Raw genomic sequence first — 12,481 nt, 5'->3', positions numbered from 1 at the left:
AGGTCTCCTGCAGTATTTGCGGCATTTGGTATGTAGTTCAATGGATGATTCGTCAGAAAAATCAACCTTCTGCCACTTTGCCTCTGTCCATCCTTGCTGCAAGCTGTGGGCCTTGGAAAATTCAACATGCTTTTTTTGTTGTGTTCTTGTTAATGCTGGTTTCTGAGCACTAATTTGGCCATGGAGACCACTGCGTGCGAGAATTCGAGAAACTGTTCTTGTAGACACAGCGGTTTCTGGTGATCATTTCTGATGTAGCTCTGCTGCAGTCGAAAAAGGGTTGGCCCTGGACTTTCGAAGTAACAAATGGTCCTCTCAAAGAGTTGTCTTACGGGGTCTGCCTGACCTGGGCCTGTCATGAACATCACCAGTTTCTTCATATCTTTTTTTAATCCTCTCCACTTGATGTTTGGATACATTAATGACGTCTGCCACCTCAGCACTTGGTCTGTGGCTGAATCTTTGGCATGTTGTCAGAAGTCAGGTTGCACTTTAAGTGAAGGTCTGGTTTGCTGGGGATCTTTTTATACACACCTGGGATTATGTTAATTACAATATTTGTCACAGGTGAACCTCTAATCTGTGATTGTTTGAATCATTAAAAGACATGACAAGACTTTTGTCCTTGGAAAAACAGGTGTTATGGACTTTAACAAGCTGTGAACATCAGGACACTTTTTGACTGTTTCATTTTGCACCCAGTTATTAATGTGAACGCCCTTGGCATTAAATTGATCCATTCATTGTAACAATTGATTGATTAGAAATAAAGTTATATGCCTTTTTAAGTTACTATGTCCTTATGTGACAAGACTTTTGTCAATGACTGTATAACCATTTTATTAAAATAAATGCAATGCAATTGCCAGGGGTACTACACTAGCTTCACAATCGCTTGTGGAATTGGAGTGCTGAAATTTCAGAGATTCCCCATGCCTGCATTCCCACTTGCCTCTCTCTCCTACTTATGCTGCCATAGCCATATCAGCTGGAGCTTGCACATTGCACTTCATATTGCACTCACCTAACTGTTAGCACTGCCTATAGTCTCCCCTACTTTGACTAATTGCACATTTTATTTCCCCTACTCCTCCTGGGGAGTGCCTGGAGACCTCAATCAATCAATCAAGATGTCCAGCACACCCTGCTACATGTGACGTCGCCACTACCCATGACGTCCTTGCATCCAGCTCACCGTTCTGCCTGTGTCATCTTCCATGTATGACCCGCTGCCTTACTTCTGGTTGCCTGCGGTTTGGAAGGAGCTTCGGCACCGGCTTGTCATCTCCCCACTGCTCCCCGGTTGTATCTCAAATTTTATGATTTGGACAGTGACTCAGCACTTAGCCATCTCTACTATTTGGCTCTCCCTGCCGGCCCCTGGAAGATGGGCTCCCCCTTTGAGTCTGGTCCCTCCCAAGGTTTCTTCCTTCTAGGTAGTTTTTCCTTGCCACTGTTGCCTATGGCGTACTCACTGGGGGCTTTGGGTGGGGATGCTGTAAAGCGCTTTGAGACAATGTAATGTTGCGATAACGCACTATACAAAAATAAATTTATTTATCATTATATATTATTATAAAAGTTTCTTCCAATATTTTAACTCCAGAAGAGCTCTAAAAGCTGAAATCACTAATTTGCAGGAGAGTAAGGGCCTTATAATTGAAAATGAAATCCATCCATCCATCCATTTTCCAACCCGCTTATCCTACTGGGTTGCGGGGGGTCCGGAGCCTATCCCGGAAGCAATGGGCACGAACATAAGAACATAAGAACTATACAAACGAGAGGAGGCCATTCGGCCCATCGAGCTCGCTTGGGGAGAACTTAACTAATAGCTCAGAGTTGTTAAAATCTTATCTAGCTCTGATTTAAAGGAACCCAAGGATTCAGCTTGCACTACGTTATCAGGAAGACTATTCCATACTCTGACTACACGCTGTGTAAAGAAGTGCTTCCTTAAATCCAGTTTGAAATGTTCTCCCGCTAATTTCCACCTATGGCCACGAGTTCTTGTATTTGAACTAATGCTGAAGTAACTATTCGGTTGAACAGCATCCAAACCTGTTAGAATCTTATAGACCTGGATCATGTCCCCCCTCAGTCTCCTTTGCTTGAGGCTGAACAGATTTAGCTCAAATAACCTTTCCTCGTATGACATTCCTCTAAGACCAGGAATCATTCTTGTGGCCCTACGCTGCACCTTTTCTAAGGCCGCTATGTCCTTTTTAAGATATGGTGACCAAACCTGTACACAATATTCTAGGTGAGGTCTCACCAAGGAATTGTATAATCTTAGCATTACCTCCCTTGACTTAAACTCCACACACCTGGAGATGTACCCCAACATCCTATTGGCCTTTTTTATTGCTTCCCCACACTGGCGAGAATGAGACATGGAAGCATCAACATACACACCAAGGTCTTTCTCATAATCAGCTACCTTTATTTCAGTAGGTCCCATAAAATACCTGTACTTTATATTTCTGCTCCCTACATGGAGTACCTTACATTTGTCTATGTTAAATTTCATCTGCCAGGTGTCAGCCCAGTCACTAATTAAATTAAGATCCCGCTGTAGCTGCTGAGCCGCTAGTTCAGTATCTGCTACACCACCCACCTTGGTGTCATCTGCAAATTTCACCAGTTTACTGTATATATTGGTGTCTATATCATTTATGTAAATTAGGAACAAAAGTGGTCCTAAAATTGAACCCTGCGGTACCCCACTATGAACGCAGGCCCACTGTGACATCGAGCCTCTTATAACTACTCGCTGCTTCCTATCCGTTAACCAGTTATCAATCCAAGTCGCTACAGTTCCTAAAATACCTGTCGCTTTGAATTTAAGTGAGAGCCTCTTGTGGGGAACAACATCAAAAGCCTTTTGGAAATCTAAATAGATGACATCATAGGCCTTCTTATCATCAACTTCCTGAGTAGCTTCCTCAAAAAACTCCAACAGATTTGTTAAACAGGATCTACCTCTCCTAAATCCATGCTGGCTATCCCTCAAAATGTTATTTGAGTCCAGGTAATCTACCATTTTCTCTTTGATTATAGCCTCCATAACTTTACCAGTTATACAAGTTAGACTGATTGGCCTATAGTTTGACAAATTACTTCTATCCCCTTTTTTGAAAATGGGCGTTATGTTGGCATGCTTCCAATCAGAAGGTACCACACCTTCAGATAAGGATTTTTGAAACAGTAATGTTAAGGGTCGGCAAATAATATCCCTCATCTCTTTTAACACTATAGGTAACACGAGGCAGGGAACAACCCTGGACAGGGGGCCAGCCCATCACAGGGCACACTCACACACCATTCACTCACACAAAGCACACCTATGGGCAATTGAGGAACTCCAATTAGCCTCAGCATGTCTTTGGACTGTGGGGGGGAAACCGGAGTGCACGGAGGAAACCCCACGACGACACGACACGACACAACATGAAATTGATATAGTAAATGAGTTTAATGATTGTTTTACACAGGTGTTCACAGTAGAGAAGATGAGTAACTTACCACCATTTAGTGCGAATACAGCGTTGTCTTTGACCAAAAAAATCAACTATGTCACCATACTTTGTTTTACCTGCATCAGGGTTCGTGTAGTAGCTCTGTCACCCGAAGATCGCTATTCACATTCTAAATAGCTGCATTCAAATCGCATTCGCATGGTAATTTGATGAACAACGCAGCGGATACATCCCCATCAGCGCCATAAAATGAGGGGAGGATGTGGCCAGGTGTCAATGGCTCATTCATACACATGAAAGTTGCTACATATTCAATGAAAAGAGCCAGAAATAGTGACATGAGTTAGCTTTTATTTATTTGTCCAACTGAATGTTGCAACTACACCATTTAGTCATCTTCACGTAGCGAAGACTTTGGTGATCAGATATCTGGGATCAAAACAAACTGCCAGCATTGCTTACTATGTACTTTTATAATGTTTCTGCAAGTGTTCCAAACTGCATTTTGCAATGTCTATACTTTGATGTCAAATTTCAAACTTAACAAAAATCTGACATATTTACAATATACAGTGGTACCTCGGTTCTCGAATTTCTTGAAAGTCGAACAAACCGGTTTGACCTAGAACTCGATCTGAATATCATAAGTCGAACCGTGAACTGACCTAATATAAATTGTACGCGCCAGGAAATGAGTCATGCTACAATGCAATTCTTACTTGAATGCCTTCTTCACAGACTGGACGATTAACCAAATAAAGCAGCGCAACATTACAGTAACTAACAATAAATAAACCACTAACTTACGTGTACTATTAGAGCATTTATGCCATTTATTTAAACTTTATTTTACCAGGTAAATTAACTGAAAACCAGTTCTCACTGCTTTACATGATATTCAGGAGAAATAGCAGATTACGCATCGGAACTGCCTGGGATACAAACGTCATGCGTGTAACTAAACTCTTCAGCTAATAAGGGCAAAGGTGTGTCGTCACGGAGGCGGTTCCAGTTTGTGCAGCCGGGTGTGAGGTCGCAATGCATCTAACCATAATGCATTGCGTCAGGATCAGAATGCGTTGCTTTAAGCCAGCGCTGTAAACAAGTCGAACGTACCCAATGACTGGACTGGGGAAACAAACTGAAATGCGGACTTAATACAGAGGACTAATGACAACAACCAGAAACAGCTGATCACATGGGGATCCCACACGAAGTTAACGAGGGGGCGTGGCACACGGAAGGAGCGGACGATCGGGGCAGGATAGGGGTAATATTGGGATAAGATCTTTATCGTTTTGGAAGCCATTAAGAAAAAAATGCTCTTCTTGTTTTATCCTGTTCATTTTGTGTTTAAATGCTTAAAAAAAAAAAAAAAAAAACATATTTAGGTGTAATTTTGGGGGGCCGGGAACCAATTAATTGGTTTTCCATTATTTCTTATGGGAAAAATTTGATCAGAACTCGAACTTTTTAGGATTCGATCCGGCGTCCGGAACGGATTAAGTTCGAGAACCGAGTTACCACTGTACATTAAAATGAAGATGAATGTAATGGCAAAACAAATATATAAGAAATAATTTACCATGAATTAAGTTTATGATATTTGAAGAAATGTGTGATCATGCCCTAGTCAGTGAAAGTGTGTTTCCTACCCCTAGACCCCAGAGGGTTAGCTAGCATTACTGGAAAAATAATGGAAGCTATAATGCAAGTGAAAATGGTAGATTACCTGGATGCAAATGACATTCTGAGGGATAGCCAACATGGATTTCGGATAGGTAGATCCTGTTTAACGAATTTACTTGAGTTCTTTGAGGAAGCTACGAGAGAAATTGACCACAAAAAGGCCTACTTGATCTACTTAGATTTCCAAAAGACGTTTGATCCCCCACTAACGGCTCTTGCCTAAGCTCAAAGCTGCAGGGATTTTAGGAATTATAGCAGCTTGGATCGAAAACTGGTTAACTGACAGGAAGCAATGAGTAGTTGCTGCACAATGTCACAGTTTGCCTGCGTTCATAGTGGGGTACCGCAGGGTTCAATTTTAGAACCACTATTGTTCCTAATTTACATTAATGATATTGACACCAATACATATAGTAAACTGGTTAAATTTGCAGATGACACCAAGGTGGGTGGTGTAGCAGATATTGATCTAGCAGCAGAGAGGCTACAACGGGATCTGGATTTAATTAGGGACTGGGCAGATGATACCTGGCAGATGAAATTTAATGCAGATAAATGTAAGGTAATCCATGCAGGGAGCAGAAATATAAAGTACAGATATTTAATGGGTTCCACTGAAATAAAGGTAGCTGATTACGAGAAAGATCTCGGTATGTATGTTGATGCTTCCATGTCCCACTCTCACCAGTGTGGGGAAGCAATAAAAAAGGCTAACAGAATGTTGGGTTATATCTCTAGGTGTGTGGAGTTTAAGTCAAGGGAGGTGATGTTACACTTATATAATTCCTTGGTAAGACCCCACCTAGAAAATTGTGTGCAGGTTTGGTCACCATACCTCTAGAAGGACATTGCTGCCTTAGAAAAGGTGCAACGAAGAGCTACGAGAATGATTCCTGGTCTTAGAGGAATGTGTTATGAGGAGAGGTTAGCTGAGCTGAATCTGTTTAGCCTCGAGCAAAGGAGACTAAGGGGGGACATGATCCAGGTATATAAGATTCTAACAAATCTGGATGCTGTTTCAAGAATTTGAAGATTCTAATCTGAATTTTTCATGCTCAATATTCCACATGGTAGTGAAATTCAATATTTAAAAGATAGATTTGTAATGTGTCATGTAATGAGCAATAAAAAGCAAAGGAATTCATTTTGTCATTAAAGTATTTGTCTGTTTCTCCTTGCTTTTAGATTTTTTTTATATAGCCTCGCAAATCAACACTGGTGTTCCTGCACATGCGTTGTCCCAATTGGGGATTCCAGTCAGAAACTATGGTAACTTCAACAGGCTAAAAAACATGATGGGAGCAGATGGAGGATTGTGGTACAATAAACTCAATAAATGTCCTGACCCCAAACAGGGCTCTACGGGCAGGGTCTGCAAGTGTGTGTTAACATAATTAAAAATAATAGCGCAATATTATTTCAAAATTGATTGCATGAATTAATGCGTTATACACATAAATTCCAAATCAGGTGACAAGAATGAAGTGCTAATGCTTTATTTACTGATGCTGTGTGAGGCATTAATGTGTCTCCTGTGAACATCACTGGCTAATGGACGGTAAGAGAAGCATCTTATTACAGGCCAGCAGTCATTTTCCCATTGGTTTCTTAGTGGTGGTGAATCCATGGCCCTGTTGATGGGCCAGCTTTCTCTGTTGGCATGTTGAAAAAGAATAGGGGTGTTGACTCACCTCCATGCCGAAAGAGGAAGGGGCAGGAGAAAATGTAAATGCCGAGAAATGAGGAGCATGGGCTGTTTGAGGCTTATTCATATGGGACGGATAAATCCTGTCTATTTTAACCTGGCTACCTTTATTTTACAGGCTTTATATAAAAGGAGGAATAACCCGCGGTTGACATATGGAAGACAGCCGGAGAAGGTAATGCTTTATGCCTTATTCTGTGCAGTACTGTGTCATATGTTGTGGGCCATCTCATATACACTCACCTAAAGGATTATTAGGAACACCATACTAATACGGTGTTTGACCCCCTTTCGCCTTCATAACTGCCTTAATTCTACGTGGCATTGATTCAACAAGGTGCTGAAAGCATTCTTTATGTTGGCCCATACTGATAGGATAGCATCTTGCAGTTGATGGAGATTTGTGGGATGCACATCCAGGGCACGAAGCTCCCGTTCCACCACATCCCAAAGATGCTCTATTGGGTTGAGATCTGGTGACTATGGGGGCCATTTTAGTACAGTGAACTCATTGTCATGTTCAAGAAACCAATTTGAAATTATTCGAGCTTTGTGACATGGTGCATTATCCTGCTGGAAGTAGCCATCAGAGGATGGGTACATGGTGGTCATAAAGGGATGGACATGGTCAGAAACAATGCTCAGGTAGGCCGTGGCATTTAAACGATGCCCAATTGGCACTAAGGGGCCTAAAGTGTGCCAAGAAAACATCCCCCACACCATTACACCACCACCACCAGCCTGCACAGTGGTAACAAGGCATGATGGATCCATGTTCTCATTCTGTTTACGCCAAATTCTGACTCTACCATTTGAATGTCTCAACAGAAATTGAGACTCATCAGACCAGGCAACATTTTTCCAGTCTTCAACTGTCCAATTTTGGTGAGCTCGTGCAAATTGTAGCCTCTTTTTCCTATTTGTAGTGGAGATGAGTGGTACCCGGTGGGGTCTTCTGCTGTTGTAGCCCATCCGCCTCAAGGTTGTGCGTGTTGTGGCTTCACAAATGCTGTGCTGCATACCTCGGTTGTAACGAGTGGTTATTTCAGTCAAAGTTGCTCTTCTATCAGCTTGAATCAGTCGGCCCATTCTCCTCTGACCTCTAGCATCAACAAGGCATTTTCGCCCACAGGACTGCCGCATACTGGATGTTTTTCCCTTTGCACACCATTCTTTGTAAACCCTAGAAATGGTTGTGCGTGAAAATCCCAGTAACTGAGCAGATTGTGAAATACTCAGACCGGCCCGTCTGGCACCAACAACCATGCCACGCTCAAAATTTCTTAAATCACCTTTCTTTCCCATTCTGACATTCAGTTTGGAGTTCAGGAGATTGTCTTGACCAGGACCACACCCCTAAATGCATTGAAGCAACTGCCATGTGATTGGTTGATTAGATAATTGCATTAATGAGAAATTGAACAGGTGTTCCTAATAATCCTTTAGGTGAGTGTATATACACTACTCACAATAAGTTAGGGATATTGTAATGTAGTGATGAGTGCTTTTTCAATTTGCTCTGAATGTTAATAAAATATGTAAAAGTTCCCTTTGATATTATTAATAATGTATGAGAACACCATTGTCATTAGCTTAATATTTATTACCCCAAAAATTTAGACAATATCAGGGACTCCTCACTAGCCTCATGATGTTGTCCTGAAGCAATGCGTTCCAGTCTTCCACAAGTGCTACACGCAGTTCTTTCAGGTCACGTGGGGGTGGGGTACGATCATCTAGTCTCTGCTTCAACTGGTCCCAGACGTGCTCTATGGGGTTCAGGTCAGGGGACATTGATGGCCATACCATATGAGGCACTCCAACTTCCTGAAGTCAAGCTGTGACAATTCTGCCACGATGTGGAGTATTATCATCCATGAACAGAAAGTTGGGGGTGTGCTGGCAGAATTGGGGGATGATGATGGGTTCTGAAAGGGCGTACACAGTTCACAGAGGCGGCATCACCTGAAGTAACGGTTTCTAACCGCTTTCAGGTGCTTCCAGCTTTAGAGCCGGAAGAGACTGGGGAGGCAGGTGGGCCCTTGGGCACCAAGGAGCCACCTAACCCCAGTAGGAGGGAGGTTGTGGTAGTAGGGGATTCAATTATAAGAGGTGTAGATAGTTATGTGTGCACCCGTGATAGAGGGTCCCGTACGGTGTCTTGCCTGCCTGGTGCCCAGGTAGGGGACCTTCCAGATCGAGTGGACAGGCTTTTGGCCCCAGCCGGGGTGGATCCAGTGGTCGTGGTGCATGTTGGCACCAATGACATAGGAAAGGGCAGAAGGGCTGTTCTGCAAGATAAATTTATAGAAGTCGCGGATAAGCTTAGAAGCAGAACATCCACGGTGGTATTCTCTGGAATACTTCCCGTGCCACGTGCAAGTCAGGCAAAATTAGCTGAGATAAGGGGATTAAATGCGTGGCTAAAATGGTGGTGTAGGAAAGAGGGGTTCAGGTTTATGGGGCACTGGAAGACCTTCTGGAACAGGTGGGACCTGTTCAAGCCGGACGGGTTGCATCTGAACCATAGGGGAACCAGTGTATTGGGGAGGCGTATGTGCAGAATAGTTGAGGAATGTTTAAACTAGGGACTGGGGGGGCAGGGAGGTCAGTTAAGAATTTATGTGGGGAGAGACGGAAAGCCCAATTAAATATTAAAAGTAGACACTGTAAAAGGCCTACCATTAGTGGACTGTATTTGAATGCTAGGAGTATTAGAAACAAAATTAATAACTTAGAGGCTTTAATTTCTTCAGACAATTACGACATTATAGGAATAACTGAAACATGGATGAGTGACAATGATGGTGATGAATATAATATGGATGGTTATACGTTGTTCCGTAGAGACCGGATAGGCAAGAAGGGAGGTGGTGTTGCAGTATACGTAAAAGAAAACTTGCAGGCAAGGGATCTCACTGATAAAAATAAAAATTCAGAAGCTGTATGGATCAAACTTGATGCTAAAGATTCAAATGGCCTAATTGTCGGGGTTTGTTATAGGGCACCTAATGTAGCTGTAGAGGAAAGCAGAATATTATATGATGATATCAGGATTATGAGTAATAAAAATGATGTGGTGGTTATGGGTGATTTTAATTTACCTGGGATACAGTGGGACACAGTCTCTGGCTCTTCTGTAAATGAACTTGAGATGGTGGAATTAGTACAGGATTGTTTTTTTACTCAGTTTGTTAATACTCCTACCAGGGGAGAAGCCCTTCTTGATCTCGTTTTTTGTAATAACCAGGATAGGATTGGAAAATTAGAGGTTTTAGACCCATTGTACGGTAGTGATCATAACATGGTTAAATTCGAGGTTAATTTTAGTGTACGATGAGCAAAGTCTAAATTAAAAGTATACAATGTTAGGAAGGCTAACTTTAATGGTATGAGACGGAAATTAGAAACTGTAAACTGGACAGAGTTAAATAGCAAAACAGTTGAAGAGGCATGGGAATTTTTCAAAAGCACATTGTTGCAAGTGCAAGAGGACTTCATACCTGTTTCCAGCAAAACTAAATCTAGGAAACGACAACCAAGGTGGTTTACTAAGGAAATTAAGAATAAAGTCAGGAGGAAAAGGGCTCTGTTCCACAACTGGAAAATAACTAATGATTTCAAAATCAAGCAGGAGTATCTAAGTCTACAGGCAGAGTTAAAAAATGACATTAGGCTATCAAAGAGGGATGTAGAAAGAAAAATTGCATTGGAGGCTAAGCATGACAGTAAAGGTTTCTTCCAATATTTTAACTCCAAGAGAGCACTAAAAGCTGAAATCACTAATTTGCAGGATAGTAAGGGCCTTATAATTGATAACGAAATTGATATGGTAAACGAGTTTAATGATTATTTTTCAAGGGTGTTCACAATAGAGAACACAAGTAACTTGCCACCAATTAATACAAATACAGCATCGTCTATGACCAATATATGTATAACTGAGGTTGATGTGATACTAAGCCTAGCTAAACTCAAAATAAATAAATTGCAGGGGCCTGATGGCATCTTACCTATAGTCTTGAAAGAGATGAGGGATATTATTAGCCAACCTTTGACTTTAATATTCCAGAAATCGTTATCTGCCGGTGTGGTACCATCAGATTGGAAGCATGCTAATATAACACCCATATTCAAAAAAGGGGATAGAAGTAATCCAGCAAACTATAGGCCAATCAGTTTAACTAGCATTACTGGAAAAATAATGGAAGCTATAATTCAAGTGAAAATGGTAGATTACCTAGATGCAAATAACATTATAAAGGATAGCCAACATGGATTTAGGAGAGGTAGATCCTGCTTAACGAATCTGCTTGAATTCTTTGAGGAAGCTACAAGTGAAATTGATCACAAAAAGGCCTATGATGTGATTTACTTAGATTTCCAGAAAGCCTTTGATGTTGTCCCCCACAAACGGCTCTTGTTAAAGCTTAAAGCTGCAGGAATTTTAGGAACTGTGGCAGCTTGGATCAAAAACTGGCTAACTGATAGGAAGCAGCGAGTAGTTATTAGAGGCACTATGTCACAGTGGGCCTCCGTTTATAGTGGGGTACCGCAGGGTTCAATTTTAGGACCACTATTGTTCCTAATTTACATTAATGATATTGACACGAATACATACAGTAAACTGGTTAAATTTGCAGACGACACTAAGGTGGGCGGGGTAGCAGATACTAATCTAGCAGCAGAGAGGCTTCAACGGGATCTGGATTTAATTAGCGAATGGGCTGATACTTGGCAGATGAAATTTAACACAGATAAATGTAAGGTAATCCATGCAGGGAGCAGAAATATACAGTACAGATATTTTATGGGTTCCACTGAAATAAAGGTAGCTGATTACGAGAAAGATCTCGGTATGTATGTTGATGCTTCCATGTCCCACTCTCGCCAATGTGGGGAAGCAATAAAAAAGGCGAACAGAATGTTGGGTTATATCTCTAGATGTGTGGAGTTTAAGTCAAGGGAGGTGATGTTACACTTATATAATTCCTTGGTAAGACCCCACCTAGAATACTGTGTGCAGGTTTGGTCACCACACCTCAAGAAGGACATTGCTGCCTTAGAAAAGGTGCAACGAAGAGCTACGAGAATGATTCCTGGTCTTAGAGGAATGTCTTATGAGGAGAGGTTAGCGGAACTGAATCTGTTCAGCCTTGAGCAAAGGAGACTAAGGGGGGATATGATTCAGGTCTATAAGATTCTAACGGGTCTGGATGCTGTTCAGCCAAATGACTATTTCAATATTAGTCTAAATACTAGAACTCGTGGCCATAAGTGGAAATTAGCGGGAGAACATTTTAAAACAAATTTGAGGAAGCACTTCTTTACACAGCGTATAGTCAGAGTATGGAATAGTCTTCCTGCTATTGTAGTGGAAGCTAAAACCATGGGTTCCTTTAAATCAGAGCTGGATAAGATTTTAACAACTCTGAGCTATTAGCTAAGTTCTCCCCAAACGAGCTTGATGGGCCGAATGGCCTCCTCTCGTTTGTAAATTTCTTATGTTCTTATGTTCTTATGTTCTATGATGTCTCTGAGGTAAGAACGTGCAGTGACTGAGCCATGTACAATAACCAAATCTGTTTTGCACTGACTGATGATGCCT

General features: G+C 41.6%; 1 protein-coding gene across 5 annotated transcripts in view; it reads left to right on the top strand.

The window, feature by feature from the left end:
- Positions 1–12,481, top strand: part of LOC111837764 (uncharacterized) — a 153,243-nt gene that overhangs the window by 51,719 nt on the left and 89,043 nt on the right. For all 5 annotated transcript variants that reach the window (XM_072705683.1, XM_072705682.1, XM_072705679.1 and 2 more), the window contains one exon: positions 6,992–7,048. The gene's annotated coding sequence lies outside the window, so the exon portion shown is untranslated. The remainder of the gene's footprint in view (positions 1–6,991; positions 7,049–12,481) is intronic.

The sequence above is a fragment of the Paramormyrops kingsleyae genome, chromosome 23 (assembly GCF_048594095.1).
Source record: "Paramormyrops kingsleyae isolate MSU_618 chromosome 23, PKINGS_0.4, whole genome shotgun sequence".
In the NCBI taxonomy this organism is placed as follows: domain Eukaryota; kingdom Metazoa; phylum Chordata; class Actinopteri; order Osteoglossiformes; family Mormyridae; genus Paramormyrops; species Paramormyrops kingsleyae.
Note: the sequence above shows the minus strand (reverse complement) of the source record. Positions and strands in the feature narration are given on the sequence as shown.